This window comes from Rhinolophus sinicus, linkage group LG07 (genome assembly GCF_036562045.2).
Source record: "Rhinolophus sinicus isolate RSC01 linkage group LG07, ASM3656204v1, whole genome shotgun sequence".
Lineage (NCBI taxonomy): Eukaryota > Metazoa > Chordata > Mammalia > Chiroptera > Rhinolophidae > Rhinolophus > Rhinolophus sinicus.
In genome coordinates this window covers 111719079-111732270 of record NC_133757.1, presented here as the reverse complement: position 1 = coordinate 111732270, position 13192 = coordinate 111719079, and the positions used below count along the sequence as shown (strand labels likewise).

The 13192-nt window shown below is 36.0% G+C and overlaps 1 protein-coding gene across 9 annotated transcripts in view; it reads right to left on the bottom strand.

Annotated features, from left to right (window-relative positions):
- INPP4B (inositol polyphosphate-4-phosphatase type II B) overlaps window positions 1-13192 on the bottom strand; it is a 609854-nt gene that overhangs the window by 136657 nt on the left and 460005 nt on the right. The gene's annotated exons all lie outside the window — the stretch shown is intronic.

Genomic DNA, 13192 nt, shown 5'->3' with positions numbered 1-13192 from the left:
TAATTTAGGATTTTCACTGCTGAATCTCTCAGTTTGAATGACACAGTTACTAGGTATGCAGTGCCTGGTAAATGATATTCTCGAAAATATTTTCAAGTGCATAGTGGTGTCCAGTATTACGAGACTCATAGATATGGCTCCTGTGGTCCAGTCTGCGTGTCACTGCATTTATCTTAACAGAAATCTGGCATCAGCATTATAATTAAATAGTTACACATCTTTGCTAAGACTTTGGTGTGAATGGCCAAGTAGATGAGTTGGAGAAATGCATTTTTAATCCACAGAACAATAATTTAAAAATAGTCCTTCTCTATCTATAAATATTCTCATTTACTCACAGGAACAACAGCTTCTGCTTTCAAAAGATGTTTCCTGCAATCGCTACCTGATAACAGTAAAAACAGAAATTTCTTTCTGAAAAATTCACTGCCCTGCTAAACACATAAATCTCTTACGAATTCATTGCTTTACTCTCACAGGAGTTCTATCTCTAAAACAAATCTTCTAGCCTGTCTCCAACTCCTAATTTTCCAAGAGTCCAACAGACAGACATAGGAAGTTGGGAAGAACAGAGTGAATATTCAAATTTTTGAGTTAGGCCTCTTACACGTTAAACATTTTTTGGCACTTACTGCCAGCTATCCCCTTTTGCTCTGCTACCTACAAAAATAAAAGGCAAATTATATAAAATAAATCACAGAGGAGACAAATTGCTAAGGCCTACTTGAGAAATAGCTAATGCTCTATGGATCTTGGCATTCCACCCATTAAGTAGGACGTTCTTACTAATACTTGAAGTAAATCTTATGGCATATTTTTAGTCTATATGACTTGTTTTGTCTTACCTTGTTTAACTATTTCAAAACTAGATGTTTTTCTCTTCAGTAAAATTACAAGTTATTGGAGGTCATTACGATCCTCTGAACCTTCCATAACACAAAACACACTACTAAGTATATGACAAGTTGGAAACACAGACTATGGAATAACATAAAGATAAAATGAGATTAAAAAAAAACACATAAAAAATGCTGTGTGAAGAATGAAGAGAGCTAATTGAACACAAAACGGGTCATAGGGAAACTGGAAAATAAATAGCCAAACCTGCTTTAAAATGTTTACATATATTACGTAAGACATTAGCAAGAATATTAAATAGATAAATTGTTTTTTAACTGTGTTCCTTACACCCTTGGGGGTGTTGTGACTAGAGGGACAGGGGAGGGTGTTGTACAAAAGGTAAGTCTAGTAATGGATAGGCATTGAGCCTTTTTCCTTATATGAGACACCCACCAGACCCACCAGCTCCAACTGAATCTCTTTGATTCATATTGGAATTCCATCACAGTTCTGTTCATTAAAAAAAAGAAAAAAAAGTTTCTGCTGAAAAGACATAAAACTAGGCTCAAAACTACCAAAATAGAACATAGCAAAAAAGAAGAGAAAGTTTAGCTTCTGTTTAAAGCTTCTATTTAAAATATAGTTTTAAAGTCTACTGATGATGTATTCAAGGGGGGGAATTCCAACATGGGAAAAATTTGTTCTGAGTCTGTGAGAGGCAGAGACTTGTGTTAGTCACATTTTTGTCCTACCACAGTCCTTAGTTGATGGGAAGTGTTCAATATAGGCTGCTGACTGAATGAATTAAAGATTTTCTTGGAGAGTATTGTGTGGAGATTTTCTTGATTTAACATAGAGTCAGAATATAAACTAAACCCAACATAGAATGCTGAGCTCTGCCCTAGTTAAAATGGACAGAGACAATAGATAAAGGAGCCATTGTTGAGTCCTCTAATCTTGTATGATGTAGGTATGTAACCCTGGATTGGTCAAGTGTTTTTTAGGGATAGAGAAAGATTTGAAAATATATCTTCACAGGAAATTTCTTACTGTGATGGTTGATTTTATGTGTCAACTTGACCATAGGGTGTTCAGACATTTGGTCAAATGTTATTGTAGATTTCTATGCGGGTGTTTCTAGATAAAATAAACATTTGAATTGGTAGGCTGAGTAAAGCTGATTGACCTCCTTTCTTTGGGTGGGCCTCATGCAAATCAGTTGAAAGTCTGAATAGAGCAAAAAGGCTGACCCTCTCTCAATTAATAGAGAATTCTGCCTGTCAATCTGCCATACTGACTTTGAACTCAGACATTGGATTTTTTCCTGCCTTTGGACTCGAACTGAAACACTGGCTTTTCCTGCGTCTCAAATCTGCTTACCTTTGGACTAGGGCTATAGCATCAGCTCTCATGGGTCTCTAGCTTGCCAGCTCACCTTGAAGATCTTAGAACTTGTCAGCCATCATAATTTCTCTCTCTCTCTCTCTCTCTCTCTCTCTCTCTCTCTCTCCACACACACACACACACACACACACACACACACACAATCACATCTTACTGTTTCTGTTTCTCTGGGGAACCCTAATATGCAACTATAGGCAGCAATTCCATCACAAAAATTTCTCTCTGCTTGGTGCAAAAGAATTTGGGAGGTGAATTGAGACGAAACATCTAGAGGATCATGTAGGTGCTTTCATGGCTTTTTATTCCTCTCACCACATTTTACAAATACTCCATAGACTTTTTCCAAAAGAAAAATGACTATAGAGATGCTTAGCTTGTCTAAGGGACATGAACAAGAAATCTCTCTAGTTCTGAGGCCAAAGTTCCACATCTGAGCACCTATTTTAATATAAGTCTGAACCCAGAATGGTAAACTTTAAAAACTTGGGTATGTAAATTCAAGAATTCCTGAAATTATTAAAATTTTTGTAATAAAGAATGCCTGAATATATAATAGTTAATTCTTTCACAAGAATTTTGTAAGACCAACTACTCTGATGAAAGCTTAGATACAAAAGGATAAGATAAGAGTAATAAAGACATTAAAATGTTATTTTGTAGAATAAAAATAACTATACAATTTAAATAGAACCTTTTGGTAGCTATCACAATCTAAAACTTCACATGGGTATACATGGATGGAAAGTTTAATAGCCAAGCTGCTTTCATTCACTATGCAAAATTAGACATTAAGTCAAACCCAAAAGAAGTCATAAAAAAGTACCCATTAGGGAAAAAAAAATACTAAATAGTCAATGAAGAATAGACTACATAAATGACTTGTGGGTGGCTTCAATTTCATAAAGTGATTGGGTGACACCATAAAACTGAACAAAGTTCAACTTGATGTCAGATCTCGTAGTATTTTCAACCCACCATTCAAACTGTCTGTGCTTTCACCCATACAGGAATAAAAATGACATCCATAAATCACAGCCTTTTTTTTATTAAAAAAATGCATTTTTGAAAATGACAATGTGCTTAATGTTGCAATCCACGAGCCACAATTTCACTGAAAAATGACTGGATATTCTGAGTAGTAATTCACTCTGATTTTCACTTGACATTAAAATAAGTGAATTTTGTAGTACAACACACTTAAGGAGGTTTCAAGTTCTAGGCTAAGACTAAGAATTGGAGAACAGTATGTACAGGATTTAGTTGCAATCACAGAATCTGTTTGCATCTGACAAACAGCCAAATTCTATAATTTAATTTTAGGTAACTGCATTAGAAACAAAATGAGGAATCATAAGCAGGTCTTATTCCATCCTAAGAGTCTATTTGCTTTTCCTGATAAAGGTGATTTGGTGTTTATTTACTTCTAACTAATGTCTTATTTATCCTTTGGAGTTTGTTTTAAAGTTATCAGATATGGACAACATCTATCTTTTTAAATCATAAAGCTCAGTGTTCCACTTACGTTTAAAATGGTGGCATGTTATATGAAGTTTCTCCTAAGTCCACATACATTGATCACCTGCCTTTTCATCCTAGGTCGCCATGATTACTAACCCCTGACGAAAGGCTGGTGGAGCACGAAAGTGTGCGAGCACACTCATTCCTTTTCATTATTCCTGTCCATACTTTTAGCCATTGCAAACATTTCTGGGTATTTTCTCTTCCAATGCTCACCCCTGGACCTGCAGTGAGAATGTCACCGAGTTATACTTCGCAAGTAGATGGAATTCAGGACGCGCCCCAAATGCTTGGCCGTAGGGCTCTCTGGTGGTCAGCATAAGACTTTCCGGGTGATCAAGGTTACTTTTGTATAGAATGTATCTCTTTTTTATTTACAAAACTATCCTCAGAGATAATTGTTCAGAGCTGGACCAAGCAAAATTAAAAATTCCGTCGCAGCAGGCACATTTCAAGTGCACAATAGCCGCAAAGCTCTCATACTAGACAGTGCAGTTTAGAAGATTTCCATCATTATGGAAAGTTCTATTGAATAACATTGCTCTGGACAAGTGAGAAAAATATAATTGAGAAGTAGGGTGACTTGTTTAATGCTATATTACTTGCTAGTAAGTAGCGGAATCTAGACTCACATTCAGGTGATGTGACTACAAATCTTATTCTCTTTTTTATTTTAATTCCTGATGAGTATAGTTTCTTCAAAGATAAGGTAGTATTCTTGAATAGGAGGACGGGACTAGAATCTGACCTCAGGGAGTCATCTGAATGTACCTTCCACCGAGGTCAACAGAGAGCTGGTTCAAATATTTGGCTCAAGTATACCCTTACCAGACAGTCTTGGCTATCATAACTGCTGGAATGTCAAACAACAAAACAAAATTCTTATTTATTATCTAGTCACTTAATGAATGTGAATGCAGGCGTATCATGCTGCCTTATGCCCGGCACTGGAGTAAGAACTTTGAGAACATTCAATCATTCACTGTGTACAATAGCCCACTGAACTAGCTATCGCTATTATTATCATCCTTATTTTACAAATGATGAAACTGAAACTCAGAGAAGATAATAATCTATCCAAGAGCACCCAGATAGTGAGTAACAGAGTTGGGATAAGCCTAAGGGGTTTGTGTTTGGTGTCACGCTTTAAACTACTACACTAGATGGACTCGCCATTAGAAATATAACACAATCTCACTCCCACTAGAAATCACAGCACAGAACATATATGTTGATACTATCCACTTGGGAAGAAAAAAACAAAAGTTATTCTATCTTTTGCCTATAAGGGTAAACTAGAAAGGTGGATGTCAGCCTTCTCATTGTCCATATTAAATTCCAATGGGCAGGGAGAAAGGACAGTTGTATGTTACTATATCTCTCTCTTTTTTTTTTTTCAATTTATAGATGTCACTAATGGTTATCTTAGATCAGTGCTGGTCAAAGAGCTCTCTGTACTGATGGAAATGTTCTGGAGTCATGCTATTTAATATGATGGCTACTAGCCATATAGGGCTATTGAGCACTTAAAATGTGACTAAGGTGACTGAGGAACTAACTTTTTAATTTCATTGAATTTGAACGAATTTTAACCTAAGTCTAAAGAGTCACATGGGGCAAATAGCTAATGTACTGGATAACACAGACCTAGATGGTTCCACTAAAAGTCAAAGAGGGCTCCTTTGTCTTCTAAACCTGCGACTTTCCCACTATTTCATGTACCAATTAATGAAACTTATCTCCTTAGTTACGCACGTCAGAATGCTTCTCATCCTGAGCACTTTACTTCCAGATGGAATCCATCCCCAAGTCCTGTTGATTTTAGCTCCTTAAAAAATCTCAAATGTATGTACATTTCTCTATTTCCCACCACCACCACCAACCTGGTCTAAGCCACCATCATCATTTGCCTAGGCAACTACAATATCTCCTAAATTGTTTTATCTTTCCACACTTGCCTCCCTTTTTCTAAATGTAATCATGCCATCCTCTACTCACAATTCCAGTTGTTCTTAGGAAAGGATTTTATTACTGAGTGCTTATTACATGCCATGTGTTATGCGAGAGTCTAGGAAGAGTACAACAACAGCAAAAGACAATTGACAAGTTTGGCTCAGAAGGCCCTAACCAATCTGAAGCCTATCATTCCAAAATCACTCTCAGCACCAAACACTTGGTGGGAGAAGACATGCCTAGTCTGCTTTTCTGGCTGCCTAGAATTTGTGGGACCATATAGTAGGGTTGCGTACTTATGAGGTGTGCTAGGTTAGTAAGCTAAAGGAGGTTAAAATGAATTATAGACCTTTTTGTCTGAAACACTGTCAACATTCAGCTAAGATGAACAACAACAACAACAACAGCTGTGATATGTCGAGTGTCTCCTGTTTACATGATTCTTTACATAAATGGTAAGAGAGGTTTCCACATAGAAAAGGCCTATGCATGTATGCACCAGGTGTTTTCATCATTAGCTCACAATAACCATATGCATGTTTATTTAATCCCTTCTTTACAGCTGAGGAAACTGAAGATTAAAACTCTTAAATTGTGCCATATCACATAGGTATTAAGTAGAGTTGGGGGAGCCAGGTTTCAAACCCAGAGTTGCACTTACACACACACACACACACACACACACACACACACACCCCTCAAGACAAAACCCTATCGTCATGTTAGAGTCTTCTGATTGTTCATTTAAATACTATAATAGCCCTGCAGGATAAATGATAATGTTATTACCTAAAAAAGTAAATATATTTATATATATGTATATATATTGAAATTGAGTGATTACATAATTTAAAAAAATTACCAGTATATATCAAGTGGCAGATACAGTTTCTGAACACAGGTCAATAATTATTCCAGTCCTGTGATTTTAGCATTACAACACACTCTCCCTTAGTCAATTCATTTTAAACAAGAATCTTGGCACAATAGGAAAAAAAATGTGCTTCTGGATGAGTTTTGCCTTATTTGTTCCTGTGGGGATATTGTAATACCCAAACAGCAAAATCAAACACATATTTCTATCACCAGCTTGGTGATACTAAGCGCTCGACAGGACCTCTCATTAAATGAGACCAAGAATCCATAATGATGGACTTAATGGCACACAGCATCTGCCCTCAGTGCTAGGAGTTGGTAGGGCAAATGCGCTTCCCATGATAAATAGCATGCCATGCCGTCCTCCAACTGTGCATCAACATTGTATGAAGAAAAATGCACAGAAGAAATAACACCAATCAGGTATGAATCAACAGTGGCGTCCTGATGTGATCTTGTTATGTATCCTTTTTGGATCTCTAGGACTTAAGATTTCTCTCAGATAGAGCAAGCACGAGAGATAGAGAAAGAAACACAAAGAGAAATAAAGTGGAAGAGACACAACGTTATAAAAACATCTATGAGATTCATCAGTTTGAGGTTCATTTGATATATAAAATGCCTAAATAGAATAGCTGGCTCCCTATTACTTTTCCCCACTAATCAAGGTTTCTTTAAGGTCAGTAAAGATTTTCAGTGAGCCTTTATTTTATCTAAGTATGGGAATGCTGATAGAGATCTCAAAAAGCATGTGTTTCCGCCATGCCAAAATAAACAAGGCAGAAGATGAGGCTGGAAAAGTAGGTCTACTTGCCTTGTAGCCCATGAGACACGGAAATCTTGTCTGGTAATACATAATTTGAAAACAGAACATAAATTATATTTCAGAATGTCAAAACATATTAAATGGACCGGCTGGGTCACAATATTGTAAAAACCTACTGTATATCTTTTTTTGTATAATGAGGATGTTTTTGAAATAGAATTTACCTGAATATATTCTACTCTTTTAGTTTATAATTCTTAATCCATACTTTTAACATTTTTAAAAAGGCACTCTTGTGGTATTATCAGTTTGAAATAAAATGAACCCATTTTTTTAATGAAAGTCACGAAATGCTTTAAGGTACAAGATCAGAAAATTAAGTATCTTCTGCATTTTTCTCAAAGTAGATATAGTGGTTAGAAAAGCAAGTTAACAGTATATGATACTATTAAAGTGAACATGTAGAAGATGTTTCTGAAACATAGATCTCCGGGCAGCAACTAGACTTTCAACCTGGGATTTCAAAATATCTTACTGACCGTCTTTTTCTTAGATAAGAATACACTGCGTTCAAGAAATAGATTGATATATAGACACGTTTATCATAGTTCTACAATATAGTTCTAAAATATAGAAAACAGAATATTTGAACTATATAGTGTTCAACAAGTGTCTGTCTTCAAGTATTTTATCATCACAAATTCAGTACATGCACAACATTTACAAATACGAATATCGAAGACAAAGTGTGTACATTCTATCAAAGAAGTGGTAATAAAACTTTTATTTAAAGTTCATATGTCCCAAACTCTATCACATTTTCCCTACTAAAGTATTTTGGTTGAGATTTTTTATATTTTATTTACAAGATTGTTTCTCTGCATGATAAACACAAATATATATAGAGAGAGATAGATAGATATATCTATATATATCTATATATATTATAAATATATATAATATATACATATATACATTATATATACATATATTATATGTATACATATACATATATACAAATATGTATATACATATATATATTATAAAACCTAAGAAAACCTTCAAGTTAATTGTTATAAAATATTCTTATCTTTTCTTCTAAACTACCAACGCTATGCCACGGAGTTTCTCTCTTTCCCCAACCTTGGGTTCACTGAAGAAAAATATGTATAGGAAAGAAATGAAGAAAGAAAAAAAGATAAAAATACATCATATAAATCAAACTAATGTTTTCCCGGGGAGTTTTATTGACCATGAGGTTCATTTTCCCTGAAATATTTCATTTCTTTAAAACTTTTTGTACCATTATAGGTTTTCAAACATCGTTTTATAGTGTAGACATGTATGCCTTTTTGATAAAGCCAAATGTTATATAGCCACCAGAACCTCCCATCTAAACATATATGTGTGCACACTGTGATTTAATACCGTGTTTGTAGTTGTCATGGAGCTTCAAGGCTATGGGTATAATCATTTTACCTAATAACTAACATATTTCAATGTAAACTGAGCATAGCAGAACTTCGTAGTAGTACAAAAGCTGAAGAAAATTCTCAACATAAACAAAATATGTGGCAACACTAAAACAAACTATAAAAATTTTATAGGTTGTAGTCTGGCAAGACCTACATAACTTGTCTGCATGCAACCCAAGTTGAAGAATTGCAAAGCCTGAAGTATTATAAACACAGGCAAAGACACACACACACACACACACACACACACCCCTTCTATGTATTTAGGAACTCTCAGCTGTCCTCAACATGTCACTCCCCCTTTCCTTCCATTATAATAACTCCATAATAAACCAGTCCCCATTTCCCCATCCTTCAAGTATGCTAGATCAAATAATTGGTCTGCTTTCCAATGCTAAATCCCCTATGCATGATTGTGGAGTAATTCAGTAAAATTTTCAGAAGCAAGGTGCTATACTGAGGACTTTGTAAGCCGAACCTCTCCCTCTTCCCTTCCCAACACATAATTCTAGTATAGTTCTCAAGAGGTTAAATAACAAGACTGTCTCCAGAAAGCTCCTACTGGAAATCTGCATTTTATAACATTTTCAATCAAATTGTGGGAATCTGTAAGTGAGCCCTGGATTTTGAGGAAGTAAGGCCATTGCAGAAAAGTCATCAGTAGACTGTTGTGTCACAGGCTAGAAATAATGGTGGCCGGGATTAGAGTAGATGGAATGAAAATGTGAAAAACAAATGAGTTAGAGAGAAAGTGTGGGGTTGGGAAGGAGGCTGTGGGAAGTTACATACTTTCTGGGATTTGAATAAGACTAGGGTTAAAAGATGCTGAAAAAAAGAACTTTAGAGTACAGATCTGTCCAAGTTTTCCACTCAACCAAGAAAAAAACCATTTCAAGTCCTTTTGCAGGACAATGTCCTGTTCTTATAATCTTAACTTAAATTACTGTGTTTCCCCAAAAATAAGACCTAGCCAGACAATCAGCTCTAAAGCATCTTTTGGAGCAAAAATTAATATAAGACCTGGTCTTATTTTAATATAATATAGGACCGAGTCTCATAATATAATATAATATAATATAATATAATATAATATAATACTGGGTCTTATATTAATTTTTGTTCCAAAAGATGCATTAGAGCTGATTGTCCAGCTAGGTCTTATTTTTGGGGAAACACAATATGTTATATCATGTGAATTTTATATTATAATTTAGTTTTATATGATATTAATTTATATTACATTATAAAAATAATTCTTAAATTATTTTTTCAGTTGGATGGCATATATATCTTCAAGTAGATTTTCTAAGAAAGTTTTGTGGGTGACATTTTCTGAGCTCCTGCATATTTAAATATGTAGTTTCCATTGCCTTCATTCATAGAAAATTCATAACCTGACCCTATATAATAAAGTAGGGTCACAGCCTTTACCTCTCAAAAATCAGCAGATGTTATTCAATGGGCTTCTGCAGACAAGTGAATGATTAGCCTGATTTTAGCATACAAAAGAAAAAAAACTGCATAAGTTTTCACTATTTTTGTTTCTTTGTTTTCTTCTGCAAACTTTTTGCACTAATTATTCTTCCCCAAGAACACTTAAAATCATTTGGTAGTTTCTAACTCTGTGTCCTGCACATCTAACATCTCTCACCGTTTTAAACTTTTTTCACCTGTTTGGCATTTGAGACGAGCTCATCATGTTTTATGTTCCACACTACTGATACTATTTTCAGTGCCATATCTGTTCTCTTCTGCTGCCTCTGTGGATTTAATTTGGCTGCTGCAATTTAAAGTTTCATTATTCCCTCCGTTATCCTTTTCTTCTTGGCATTTTCCCTAAAGGATGATGGTTCTTTTCTTTGACTTTCTGATTCTGTTTCATAACAACCACACCTTCATATGCTCTACTGAGATGGCTAGTCAATTCTCCTATAATATTTTTCTATTTCCCTTTTGGGTCTTCAGTGTGATTTTTTTCTCCTTTTCTTCATAACATTTTAAGGATTCATTGTTAAATTTTTTAAAAAACATTCTAATGATGGGACATTTACACAGAAAAGGAGTTGGAGAAAGCAAAAGGTATATGTAACAGGATGGTCATTACAGAGCTTAGCCAATTTTCAGAATCTATCAGGTTTTTATATAGCTTAGTTACATAAGATTGAAATAGGATTTTCTCCCCTGAACAATTCTCAGTGCATACTGATGACAGTTTCTAGTTTTGTCCCTTGCAAGGGAACTTTCCATTTGAAGGCACTGTTCCTTTGTCTCCATCAAAACTTCCCCTTCCATGTGAGTTTGCTTTTTTTTTTTTTTGCTGCGAATACATAGGAAAATAGAGATACAGAGAAGAGAAAGGCAAGAGAACAGGATGGGTGGACGCCACTATTAACACAAGATGGGTGTTAAAAAAAATAGTAAAACAGTAATTACAGAGGATATACATACGTACAAAAATGCAATGGTTTAATGGCTGCTTTTTCCTTATTCCCTCCTCATCATTTCCCCCCTGGTATTTACTATCAGAGAATGGACTGACGAGAGATGTGAATGGGAGTGGGAGTGGAGGTAGGGGTGCAGGAGGGCACAGGGAGGCCTCAGAAGTGGTAGACATGCGCAAGTCAGCTGCCTTGCCTTGAGGGGGTTCCTAAACTGATGACCAAAGACAGATTGGGGCAGCAATAGGGGTCTTTCTCTTCACTTTCTTTCTCATGAGCTTGCTGTATTTTTAGATGAAATAGCATTAGTGGTCCATTAACTACGATTTTCAATCCCAAAACAATAGCCTAATGGTTAGCCATTGGGTTCTGTAGCATACCATAGTATGATGTTAATCGAGTTCAGATAATAGGAAACATCATTTTCCATTTTCTGGGTCTTGATAGATATTTTAGTGGGGAATTTAGAACGGCTAAATTAGATGTAGCTTTCAGGTGTCATTTTATAGGGTAAGGCTGAGCCCTAACTTCTTACATCTGCAACTCCTCTTCGGTGGTTCTCAGCTGAAAAAAAGGGGCGAGGTTCTGCCTGACACCTCTAACTTAGGCTTGTCTACTGGGAGCCCTTCCTTGTCCTATAACTGCTGCGGGGAACAATTGTTCTTCCCATATGAATTTCCCTATGTTCACATTTCTGTATGAAATGTGACCTTTATGGGACTCTAGTAGGAGTGGTTCTTAGTGTCCAAACGTCAGAATACAATGGTGAAAATGATCATTCTTTTATGACTCAGGAGATCCAAACTCCATGCTCCTCTAGTCTAACGCATGCGCCTGCTTACCCTCCCTGGGAATTTGTTTTGCTTATCACCTACTCTTTGTACTAGTTCTAAGTGGGGACAGTACTGAATAACTTGGCTTACATTAATTCCTTCTTGCAGCAGGCGCTTTTAAGTAGCCTGTTTAGGTTCCTGTGCATCTTATAGCTTCTCTTGGTCTGAGTCAATACCTGTTGTCTGCTTTCTGTGGCCTGGTTATCCTCAATCTGCTACTCTCAAATATCCACTTTCTTGTCCCTCTTTCCAACTTTAGTTCCCTAGATCCAGGTTGTTTTATTATAATCCAGTTTTCTGTCTGATTTTCCCTAAAATCCAGCTTCTGTTTTCTTTTTCTTTTCTCCTCATTTGGATATATACTATTTTGGCAGGCATTCCTACCTAACAAATACGGTCACGCACCACTTAACTACAGGAATACATTCTGAGAAATATGTCATTAGGTGATTTTGTCATTGAGTGAACATCATAGAGCGCACGTACACAGACCTAGATGGTACAGCCTACTACACACCCGGCCATATGGCCTGGACTATTGCTCCTAGGCTACAAGCCTGTACAGCACGTTACTGCACAAAACAACATGAGATTAAATCAAGCACAAGAGAAAATGATGCAATCAATAGGTGCGGCAAACACAAGATATATGGGCTGCTGTTGGCAAAGCCCGGCTTCTGTTTTATAGCAAACTTTTTTAAAAAGGAAGTACACTCTAAAATAACAATAAAAGTACAGTATAGTAAATACACAAATTAGTAACATATTTATTTATTATCATTACCAAGTATTAAGGACTGTACGTGATTGTAAGTGATGCACTTTTATAGGATGGGCAGAACAGTAGTTTTATTTACACCAGTGTCACCACAAACACGTGAGCAATGCTTTATGTTGCTATGAGTTCCTGGCTGCTATGACATCAGTAGGCAATAGAAATTTTTCAGCTCCATTATAATTTTATGGGACCACAATTGCATATGCAGTCTGTCATTGACCAAAATGTTGTTAAGAGGCTTATAATTGTATTGTCCACGCTGCCAGTTTGCCCTGCCCTGTCCATGGTGGGCTCACTGGTTTGGGTCAATG